At 42.1% G+C, this 11,043-nt stretch overlaps 1 pseudogene across 1 annotated transcript; it reads right to left on the minus strand.

The window, feature by feature from the left end:
• Positions 1 to 382: 382 nt before the first annotated feature.
• Positions 383 to 1,988, minus strand: LOC111345670 (uncharacterized; annotated as a pseudogene). The gene is made up of 3 exons (XR_015988666.1): positions 1,173 to 1,988; positions 879 to 1,059; positions 383 to 429 (listed from the first exon to the last, which is right to left on the minus strand). The product of XR_015988666.1 is annotated as an uncharacterized LOC111345670 (transcript).
• Between the last annotated feature and the right edge of the window lie 9,055 nt (positions 1,989 to 11,043).

Raw genomic sequence — 11,043 nt, forward strand, 5'->3', positions numbered from 1 at the left:
ATTTTTATTGGGGTGGGTTGTTTGGAACCACATGTGGGAATATCACTTTAATGACTCTAACTGCAAAGAGAGTGGGGAGCAGGGTTGGTGCAGTGGTGAGAGCACTCGCTTTCCACCAATGTGGCCCAGGTTCAATTCCTGGACTTGGCATCATAATTGGGCAGAGTTTTATGGTTTTCTTTCTACTCTGCTCTGAGAGGTTTTTCTCCAGGTACTTTGGTTTTCCCCTCTCCCTAAAAACCCACATTTGATTTGACTTCATTTGTGACTAGGGATTTGATAATTAGATTTGTAATTTGAATTGTGATGTGCCGATGAAAATGAATTATCATATTGATATCTGTGCAATATAAGTTAATAAATATTATTATTATTATTATTATCAGTGAAGAGTTATTCCAATGAATATGATGAGTTGAATGTTTCCCTCTAAAAGCAAAAATCAAGAAAACAAACACAAAATGTACTGTAATACTCTGTACACCTCCTAGTCAAATTCAAGAATGGTAAAGTGAAAGGGGAATACAGGCAACTTCTACAGGGATGATGAATGAACAAAGCAACATTTTTACCTTGTTAAATATCAAGCTCAGTTCTGATACCGTTCGGCCGAAAACAGGAACCAGATCACATCATCAATTAGGGTATGTCAATCTTCTTAAAAGAATCATCAGTGCCTCCATCCCGGTAGCATTAGTCCCGTGACTGCAAATGTAATTGGCTGGCAGTGGTAAAGTATCCCAGAGCTTTTCCATATCTCGTTTTGAAAATCTGAGATTGAGGGTGAGCATTTTTAGCTTACAGAACTTGCTGAAGTCAGGTTTACAAGTACAAAAACTTAGCCGTTCAAGAAAAGACCAAAAGCAATGAATGTGTACCTAAAATGGCCTCGCACTGAACATCAGGTATATCCTGGAGATTAATATGGGCTAGTTTGCATCGTCTTGTTGTGGAAACATGAATTCCAGCAAAAGTTCATCCAAGTCATCTTCGCTGCCACTTGAGTCATCACTGCTGTCTTGCCACAGCATCACGTCGACGATATCATCAAAGTTTTTCCTGATGGACACAATGTTTGATGCCAAAAATTTGTTTTCCAATGCATAAAACTAATACTAAAATCACACTTGTCGGAAAATGTTAGGAGTTGTGACAAACAAATAGACACTAACCTTGCAGCTGCCGCCATTTTGGATTTTATAACCCAGAATCCACTTCTTTAATCAACCGCCAATCTAATAATAATAATAATGTTTATTTCTTGTATTGCGCAGTCTAACATGCAATAAAAGATATGATCGAATGCGCATTACAACATTAAAAATCTTACAGCAATGAGGCTAATCCTAATAATGGTAGTAATAATAATAATTTAAAAATTTCGGAAAAACAATAAAGGTAAAATATGAATTAATAAAAGAACTAATAGAAAGCTAAAATAAAAAAAAGTGTGTCTTTAGTAAAACTTTAAAAGTATCCAACGATTGACACTGTCTAATTTCCAGAGGTACTCGGTTCCATACTTTGGGCGCAGCATGTTCGAACGCCCTAACCCCGGGTGTCTTTTTTGTTCTGTAGGTGTTATCGATTAGGAGTATGCCCCGGTGTGATCTCAACTGATACCGCGAACTCACTTTGATTTTTATCAAGTCTGAGAGATATTGTGGTGCGTCGCCGTAGATACATTTGTGAACTAACATTGCTATCTTGAATTCTATCCTGTGGTTGACGGGAAGCCAGCGCAGGTTGATCAGGGACGGTGAGATATGATCATATCTGGATACAGTGCATACCAGTCGAGCTGCCGCGTTTCGTAGGCGTTGCAGCTTGCCAAGATGAACAGCGGGTGTACCATATAGCAGACCGTTGCAGTAGTCTAATCGTGACATTATAATAGCCTGTACAATGGACTTCCTAGTGTCATATGATAGATACTTTCTAATACGCCGGATGTTGTATAGATGGTAATAAATAGCCTGACATGTCCTGTTAATATGTGTGGTCATATTCATGTTTGCATCAAGCCAAACACCAAGATTTCTGACAGAACAGACAGCAGAAACCCTTACCTCACCTACTTGCAAGTCATTTATCGTAACCTTATTTGATTGTGCGCGTGTACCTATAATAAGAAACTCGGTCTTAGCAGCGTTCAGCTGAAGTTTGTCTTGGGCCATCCAGGTTCTTATATCCCTGATGCAAGCTTGTAAGGCATCAACAGCAGCCGCCTCGGTAGCAGAGCCATCTGGCTTAGATGAGATATAGAGCTGTGTATCATCAGCGTGTGTGTGAACATTAGGGAGATGGGATTCAACAACATCGAAGAGCTTAATTGCGTATAGTGTGAAGAGCAAGGTGCCTAAACATGACCCCTGAGGTACCCCTTGAGGCAAATCAAAGTTACTCGAATAGCTCCCGTTAATCAGGATTCGCTGTTTCCTGTTTGATAAATACGAGTGAAACCATTTAAGAGCGGTACCCGTAATTCCATACGTGACGTACAGGCGATTCAACAACGCTTGGTGGTCAATCGTGTCGAATGCTGCTCTCAGATCTAAAAATACCAAAAGAGTAACTCGTTGATTGTCCATTGCAGCTAGTATGTCGTTCTGTATCTTCAATAGGGCAGTCTCTGTGCTGTGACCCAGTCGATAGGCTGACTGGAAGGTGGGATACAAGCCCGACTGAGTAACATGATCAGTCATCTGATCATACACTGCCCTTTCGATTAATTTAGAGAGGTATTGTAGATTACTCACAGGTCTTAAATTGGATAGGGAAGTCTCTTGCTTAGTCTTCTTCGGTCTTGGATCCACGAGGGCCGTTTTCCAATCAAATGGAAAATGTCCCAAGGAAAGGGAAGAATTCTTTCTTTCTTTTCTTTAAAAAATATTAAAGAGGGAGCCCAGCTCGCCATAACGGTTTTCAGTGAGGCCCTCAAAATTAACAATGTATAAAATAAGTAATCACGTAATTAATAAGTAAAAACTCACGGTTGAAATATGAAATATGAAATATCTAAAATATGACATGAACAGAAAATAATAAAATCGATGTGCAAGAGATGACACACTAACGGAACCTATTTAAAATATTTAAGCAATGAGTTTTTAAAATCATCATAGGGTAGACATTTCATGTCTTCTGGGAGGGATTTCCAGTCTGTCAATGAACTATTGAAAGATCTGAGTAGACCCCAGTTTGTGTTTGATCTAACGGATCTAGTAGTTGCCTTGGAGCGCGTGTTATGGCAATGATAGTCTGTGCCTCGAGTAATCATACTGTTTCTTTCACTGTCATTTATAAGTTTATGCATAAAAAGACACCGTTGCATTGATCTTCTGGATGATAGATTGATCCAGTTCATATCAAGAAGTGCTTGAATTGAAGAGGAATGTGTCGCTCGATCCAGTACTAGCTTAGCTGCTTTATTCTGAAGAACTTGAATAGAATCCATCAAAACTTTGTTATTTTTATCACCCCACACGATACTTGCATATTCGAGAACAGGAATGACCATTGTTGACACATGGATCGTCCTTGCATAAACTGGGAGAAGATGCTTGATTCGTTTTAGCACACCTAGTTTCTTTGCTATTTTACTTTGTAGCTGTTCAATATGGTCATGCCAAATAAGATGCTGGTTTATGATCACTCCGAGATACTTAAATCTGGTAACGTTCTCCAGTTGATCATTATTGGCTACAAGGGCTATGTCATTGAATTCACGACATTAGTGATGATGGGGAGAAGCGTATCAGACATGCCGACCACTAAGTTGGTCGGCATAGGATCGAGTTGGCAGCTTTTCTTCCACAGAGTACGTATTGAAATGATCAAGTTTCTTATCCCCTGTAAACACTTTATCCTCAGACACCGCTCCGGGATAAAGAGTACACGCATCAAGCTCAGCCCGAATTTTTGCAATCTTACGGTCAAAAAACCGCCCAATGTCATTGGCTAAGATTGAATTGTCCGTGTATTCTGGAAAACACAACTCGTTCCTCGGAAGTAACAATGATCGAGTAGCCCTGAATAGCTTGCCTTGGTCTTGACTATTGTCGTTAACGAAGTCTGAGTAGAAAGCACGCTTAGCCCGTGTGCTTATATAAGTGACGTGGTTCTTAAGTTTCTTGAATGCCAACAAATCTTCCTGTGATCGTGTTCTTCTCCATCTCCGTTCTGCTTTCGGCGTTGCCTTTTTTCCTCAGCTATCTCACTGGAGTACCAAGGCACCTTGTGCCTAGCCCGCACTGTTTTGGTTTTTAAAGGTGTATGACGATCAAGAACTTGAGAGAGTGTGGTCGTGTAATTCTTTACAAGTAAGTCCGAGTCCAGTGGGGTGCTGGGATTGATAATACCTCGATCACACAGCCCTGTATGTACTACATCATTCGATAGGCTCTCAGCGTCCTGGGATTTAGTTTTCCTAAACTTTACTAAATCGAATTATGTTTGAACGTCCAGCCGCAAACGGGTAACCGCAAACCGCGGTGAGAGGTTCGCGGTAAACTCGGATCTAAAACTCTCTAATGGGGAACGGGTGTACAGCGGTAATCCACCTGAGAATTCAAAATGGCGGAGTAAACGATGCTTACAAACAGTGATGTTATCGCTAGGTCGCCGCTTGCAGCGAAATTAGACGACTCGCTTTTATTTTATTATTGCCCAGGCCAAGCCACGAAGCCTAGTATTCCGAGGCGAGAATTCGAAGTCAACGTTTCTGCAATGGCTGCCACCATTTGTTCTGACTTCTCTCTTTGTTTTACCTTCCTGGAATCTGCATCTTTAGGCAGAGTTTGGGTATGTTGGTTGTTTGCATTGCCCAACAGCATTTTTTGCAGATAAGTAGCAAGGAGGTAATATCTTAGATTAACAGAAATGAGCTAGGAAGCGTAATAAGCAGCCTAGTTATTAAAATTATTACATGCAGATATCTGCTTACCTTACCGAAAAATAACATCAGGAACATATCTTTGTATCGACCCATAAACTTCGCCATTGTGTCCCACTATAGAAATGCACCAGCATACAGAGTTACATAACTAAGCTTCTAGCTTGCAATCTAACCTGGAAATTAGTTGACCATGGTACGCGTTCTAAATCACCGTCAGAGTCGTAACTATGTGTAAAGGAGAAGACAAGGAAAACCTCAGTTGCACAGAAGGGTAAACGAGAGTTCTTTTTCAACCCCCAGTTTCCTTGCTGAAACTCCTCATAAACCTCGGGATCTGATTTACTTAACATCTGCATATCTACTGAGTACACTGGAACCATTCGAGCGTAGTTGATCATGTCATGCGCGAAGAAGTAGTTAGTGAATGTCTCGAGAGACTGCAAATGCGGTGCCCAGTTTCCCGTTCGAACTTCCGTGTGAATTGCATCCTTACCATCTACATTCTCTGGGCCATTACTATATGTAGTTCGCCGGAGCGTAAAATTATATGCTTTAATTCCTGGCGAGCCATTTACAACTTCTTCGCAGGTTGATAGAGCCCCATATCGAGTGAAATAACCGTCTTCAAAGGACTCTAACCTTGACATTGAAAATTGACATGGATACTTCGCGTACTTAGTTGTTTTGTTTTTCAGAGCTAATTCAGTTTTTTTAGCTTTCTTTGACGCAAATTTGTCAACCTTTGTTTGCGGTTAATTAAACAAGTTCAATACATGTATTTTTTACGGAGTTGGACTCAGCCTCTTTTTGTAAACTGACTTTTTTACAACATAACAAAACCAGTAAAATTACCGTATACTTGAAAATAGCCATTTGTAATAAGATAGAAATGTAACTGTTTTGCATTTGGCATCTACCCAGGAAATACCTTTCCTTCGCTCTCTTAATTAAGCATTCCAGTGTGAACACAACCTTTGTAGCACGATCGGTGCCATGAGGCATGTTTTGATGCAAGTTCCTGCGCCGAAATACTTTGCAGCTTTCGCCATGTTTTAGAATAAGTCAACTTACCATACAAATGAATAAAGGCTGATAGTTTCTAAAGAAACTGTTTGGTGCTGCGTCGGTGGGGGGAACGAAATAATTTGAATATATCAACAAAGTTGAAATGGTAAATTGGCCACCGTTACGATTATAAAAGCTGACGTTTCGAGCGTTAGCCCTTCGTCGGAGCGAATGAACCGTACAAAGCCCATTCTGCGTTGAACTTCAAAACTTTCTCGTACGAAGTAGGATTTTCAAAAAGACTTTCATTCTTTTCTTTATGACAGATGATACATAAATTAAAATCTAGGTTCTCCTTGGCTTTTACAAATTCAGAACCAAGGGTGTACGCCATAATAGACAAGAGCGTGGAAACACTAGCTACTCTACATGGACTGTATCATATGACGGTGGACCTCTAAATTTATGTTGAAGGCCGCTGATCAAGAATACAGGCAGTTTCATCTGTCTAACCTTATTGTGGATTAATACTTTTCTATACGAGTAAATAACGGGAATATACCATGCTGCTACTTACAGTTTACAAAATAGAAAAAAAAAGAGCGACATTGGTACGGTTTAGCGAGACCACTCAGGTGTCCCATAATCAACTTTTATCAGATATCTCGTGAATCTCAAAGTCAAGAGACTGATCACAGTGTGAAGTGTACTTAAAGTCCTCGCAATGCAACAGTCACATATTTCGTTCCTTTGGGTGAACCATGCCTCTCATATTGATAAGGTTTAAGGCATTTCAAGCTTTAGCCTCGTTTCCATGCTATCATGCTATCATGGTCATTTATTACTTTAAGCTTTTTAAATGTATCAGATACACATAAATCTTTTCTATTAGTAATTATGGGAACGACTTGTTGCCATTAACGGTGGTTTTTAAGCATTTTACTGTGCAGCCTCGTTTTCATGCGAGAACACATACATCACATCTTAAACCTCCATAGCAGCCGTCGGTGCGGGTCAAAAAACTTCCGACATCATTTTTTAAGTTCTTTAATATCCCCTTAACACATCTAGATAGGTGGCTTGCCTTTTTCACAAAATTCCCACGGGACTTAATTTCACGACATATGCTCCCTGACTACGAGATATTTTGGTGGTGCGTACACAACATATCCATATTTCACACTCGTCTCTAGTCGCCTCACAAATGGGTAAAGCGTTCATGTTAGGTCCATATCATGTCCCAATAACTAATATACATTAATAATAACTATTGTCACCTTCATGTATGTTGCACGATAAGTCTTATGTAACCTTCTTCTATCAGTTACCTTTGTTCTACCTTATTAACCCCCATCTACAATAATTTACCCATCTTCTCCTACCTTTACCTCCCTATGCCCTCGATTACCCATGTTCTACCGCATTAACCCTCATCTACCCTACGTAACCCATGTTCTACCACGTTTACCCCCATCTACCCTAAATAACCCATGTTCTACCACGTTCACCCTCATCTACCCTTGGTAACCCCTGTTCAACCACGTTTACCACCATATACCCATGGTTAGCCATGTTCCAACACATTCACCCTCATCTACCCTAAGTAACCCATGTTCCACCACGCTTACATCCATCTACCCTAGGTAACCCATGTTCCATTGCGTTTGCCCTTATCTACCCTAAGTAACCCATGTTTTACCACGTTTACCCCCATCTACCCCAGGTTAGCCATGTTCTACCACGTTCACCCTCATCTACACTAGGTAACCCATGTTCTACCACGTTAACCCCCATCTACCCTTGCTTAGCCATGTTCTACCACGTTCATCCTCATCTACCCTAGGTATACCATGTTCTAACCCGTTTACTCCCATTTACCCTTGGTTACCCATGTTCTACCTCGTTCACCCTCATCTACCCTAGGTAACCCATGTTCTACCACGTTTATCCCCATCTATCCTAGGTAACCCATGTTCTACCACGTTTACCCACATCTACCCTAGGTTAGCCATGTTCTACCACGATTACCCCCAGCTACCCTAGGTAACCCATGTTCTACCCCGTTTATCCTCATCTACCCTAGGTAACCCATGTTGTACAACGTTTACCCCCATCTACCCTATGTAACCCATGCTCTAGCACGTTTACCCCCATCTACCCTAGGTAACCCAGGTTCTACCCCGTTCACTCCCATCTACCCTTGGTTAGCCCTGTTCTAGCACGTTCACCCTCATCTGCCCTAGGTAACCCATGTTCTGCCATGCTTCCCCACACCTACCTTTGGTTAGCCATGTTCTACCACGTTCATCCTCATCTACCCTAGGTAACCCATGCTCTACCACGTTTACCCCTATCTACCCTTAGGTAGCCATGTTCTACCACGTTCACCCTCATTTAAAATAGGTATAACCCATGTTCTGGCACGTTTACCATTATCTACCTTAGGTTACCCATGTTCTACCACACTTACCCTCATCTACCCTAGGTAACCAATGTTCTACCCCGTTTACCCCCATCTACCCTTGGGTAGATGAGGGTGAACGTGGTAGAACATGGTTAATCAAAGGTAGATGGAGGTGAACGTGAAAGAACATCGCTAGCCTAGAGTAGATGGGGGTGAACGTGGTGGAGGATGAGTTACCTAGGGTAGATAAGGGTGAACGTGGTAGAACATGGATTACTTAGGGTAGATGCGGGTAGACGTGGTAGAACATGGGTTACCTAGGGTAAATGAGGGTTAACGTGGTAGAACATGGCTAACCAAGCCTATATGGGGGTAAACGTGGTAGAACATGGGTTACCCAGGGTAGATGATGGTGAACGGGGTAGAACATGGGTTACCTAGGGTAGATGAGGGTGAACGTGGTAAAACATGGGTTACCAAGGGTAGATGAGGGTGAACGTGGTAGAACATGGTTAATCAAGGGTAGATGGGGGCGAACGTGAAAGAACATCGCTAGCCTAGGGTAGATGATGGTGAACGTGTTAAAACATGGGTTACCTAGGGTAGATGAGGGTGAACGTGGTAAAACATGGTTAATCAAGGCTAGATCGGGGTAAACTAGGTAGAAAATAAGTAAATGAGGGTAGATGGGAGTAAACGTGGTAGAACATGGGTTACCTAGGGTAGATGAGGGTGAACGTGGTAGAACATGTTTAACCAAGGGCAGATGGGGGTAAACGAAGTAGAACAAGAGTTACCTAGGGTAAATGAGGGTGAACGTGGTAGAACATGGCTAACCAAGGGTAGATGGGGGTAAACGTGTTAGAATATGGGTTACCTAGTGTAGATGATGGTGAACGTGGTAGAAGATGGGTTACCTAGGGTAGAGGAGGGTGAACGTGGTAGAACATGGGTAATGAAGGGTAGATGGGGGTAAACTGGGCAGAACATGAGTAAATGAGGGTAGATGGGGGTAAACGTGATAGAACATGGCTAACCCAGGGTAGATGAGGATGAACGTGGTAGAACATGGTTAATCAAGGGTAGATGGGGGTAAATTTGGTAGAACATGAGTAAATGAGGGTTGATTGGGGTGAACGGGGTAGAACATGGGTTACCAAGGGTAGATGAGGGTGAACGTGGTAGAACATGGCTAACGAGGGGTAGATGGAAGTAAACGGGGTAGAACATGGATTACCTGGGGTAGATGAGGGTGAACGTGGTAGAACATGGGTTCTGTCTCGTCATTGGTGATTGGTCGCTGCGGAGTCACGTGAGAAGGCGCACGAGCCGGGGAAGATCAGTTGTGTACGATCCTTTTTGGAAGGTCGGACGGTTTTTGCTGAACACTGAGAAAACTAGATGACTGCCGATAATATGAGTGGAAGGGACCCCCTTTCACCGGTAGAAGAAGAAAACTTACTTTCTGAAGAAAACGAGACAGCAAATTCTTCGCACCGGAGTACAGGCAAAGTGCTTGCTGATGTATTGTCAGCCATGACCCAAATGAGTTCTACCATGTTGTCCATGAAAAACGCAATGAAACGGTTAGCTGGCGCACCAGAAGACCATGCTACACCATTAAAAAGGAGGAGAACATCTCCTACAACTAATAGCAGGAGTGATAGTGGGGATTCAGACCCTGAGAAGTCATATTTTGAGGAACTTAATTTCCCGCCCAATGGCGACCCGCCAAAACTGGGCAGCTCTGACGCATTGCTGAATGAAATTGCTGAAGACTTTGAGTCGGACGAGCAAACTGACCCAAAAGTCGCTCACAAAATGGCGGATAATGTCAATAAGCGATGGGGTTCTAAGTTAGAGGAAGGCAAATTAAAAGAAAAATTGGCGAAATGCAATCGACCCGATAATTGCGAGAAATTACTGTGCCAAAGGTCAGATGAGGGTTACCTAGGTTAGATGAGGGTGAACGTGGTAGAACATGGCTAACTTAGGGTAGATTAGGGTAAACGGAGTAGAACATGGGTTACGTAGGGCAGATGAGGGTGAACGTGGTAGAACATGGCTTAACCAGGGTAGATGCGGGTAAACTTGGTAGAACATAGTTTACCTAGGGTAGATGCGGGTAAACGTAGTAGAACATGATTTACCTAGGGTAGAAGTGGATAAATGTGGTAGAATATGGGTTACCTAAGGTAGATGAGGGTGAACGTGGTAGAACATGGCTTAACTAGAGTAGATGCGGGTAAACGTGGTAGAACATAGGTTACCTAGGGTAGATGCGGGTAAACGTAGTAGAACATGGTTTACCTAGGGTAGATGGGGGTAAACGTGGTAGAACATGGGTTACCTAGGGTAGATGAGGGTGAACTTGGTAGAACATAGGTTAACTAAGGTAGATGAGGGTTAACGCGGTAGAAGATGGTTAATCAAGGGTATATGGGGGTAAAGGTAGTAGATCCATGGGTAAATTAGGGTAGATGGGGATTAGTGAGGTAGAATAAAGGTGACTGATAGAATAAGGTTACATAGGACATATCTTGCAACATACATGAAGGTTATAATTAACAATTACTCGCCGAAGGCGAGGTGAACATCGGCAATTAATCCCCGAGACGAAGTCGAGGGGATTATTTGACAATATTCACCGAACCTGAGGCGAATAATTGTTTTAGTATAATTTCAGAGCTGAACAACAGAGAAATTTCTAAAATCATAACATTTTAGTAACATTTAT

The sequence above is a fragment of the Stylophora pistillata genome, chromosome 6 (genome assembly GCF_964205215.1).
Source record: "Stylophora pistillata chromosome 6, jaStyPist1.2, whole genome shotgun sequence".
Classification (NCBI taxonomy): domain Eukaryota; kingdom Metazoa; phylum Cnidaria; class Anthozoa; order Scleractinia; family Pocilloporidae; genus Stylophora; species Stylophora pistillata.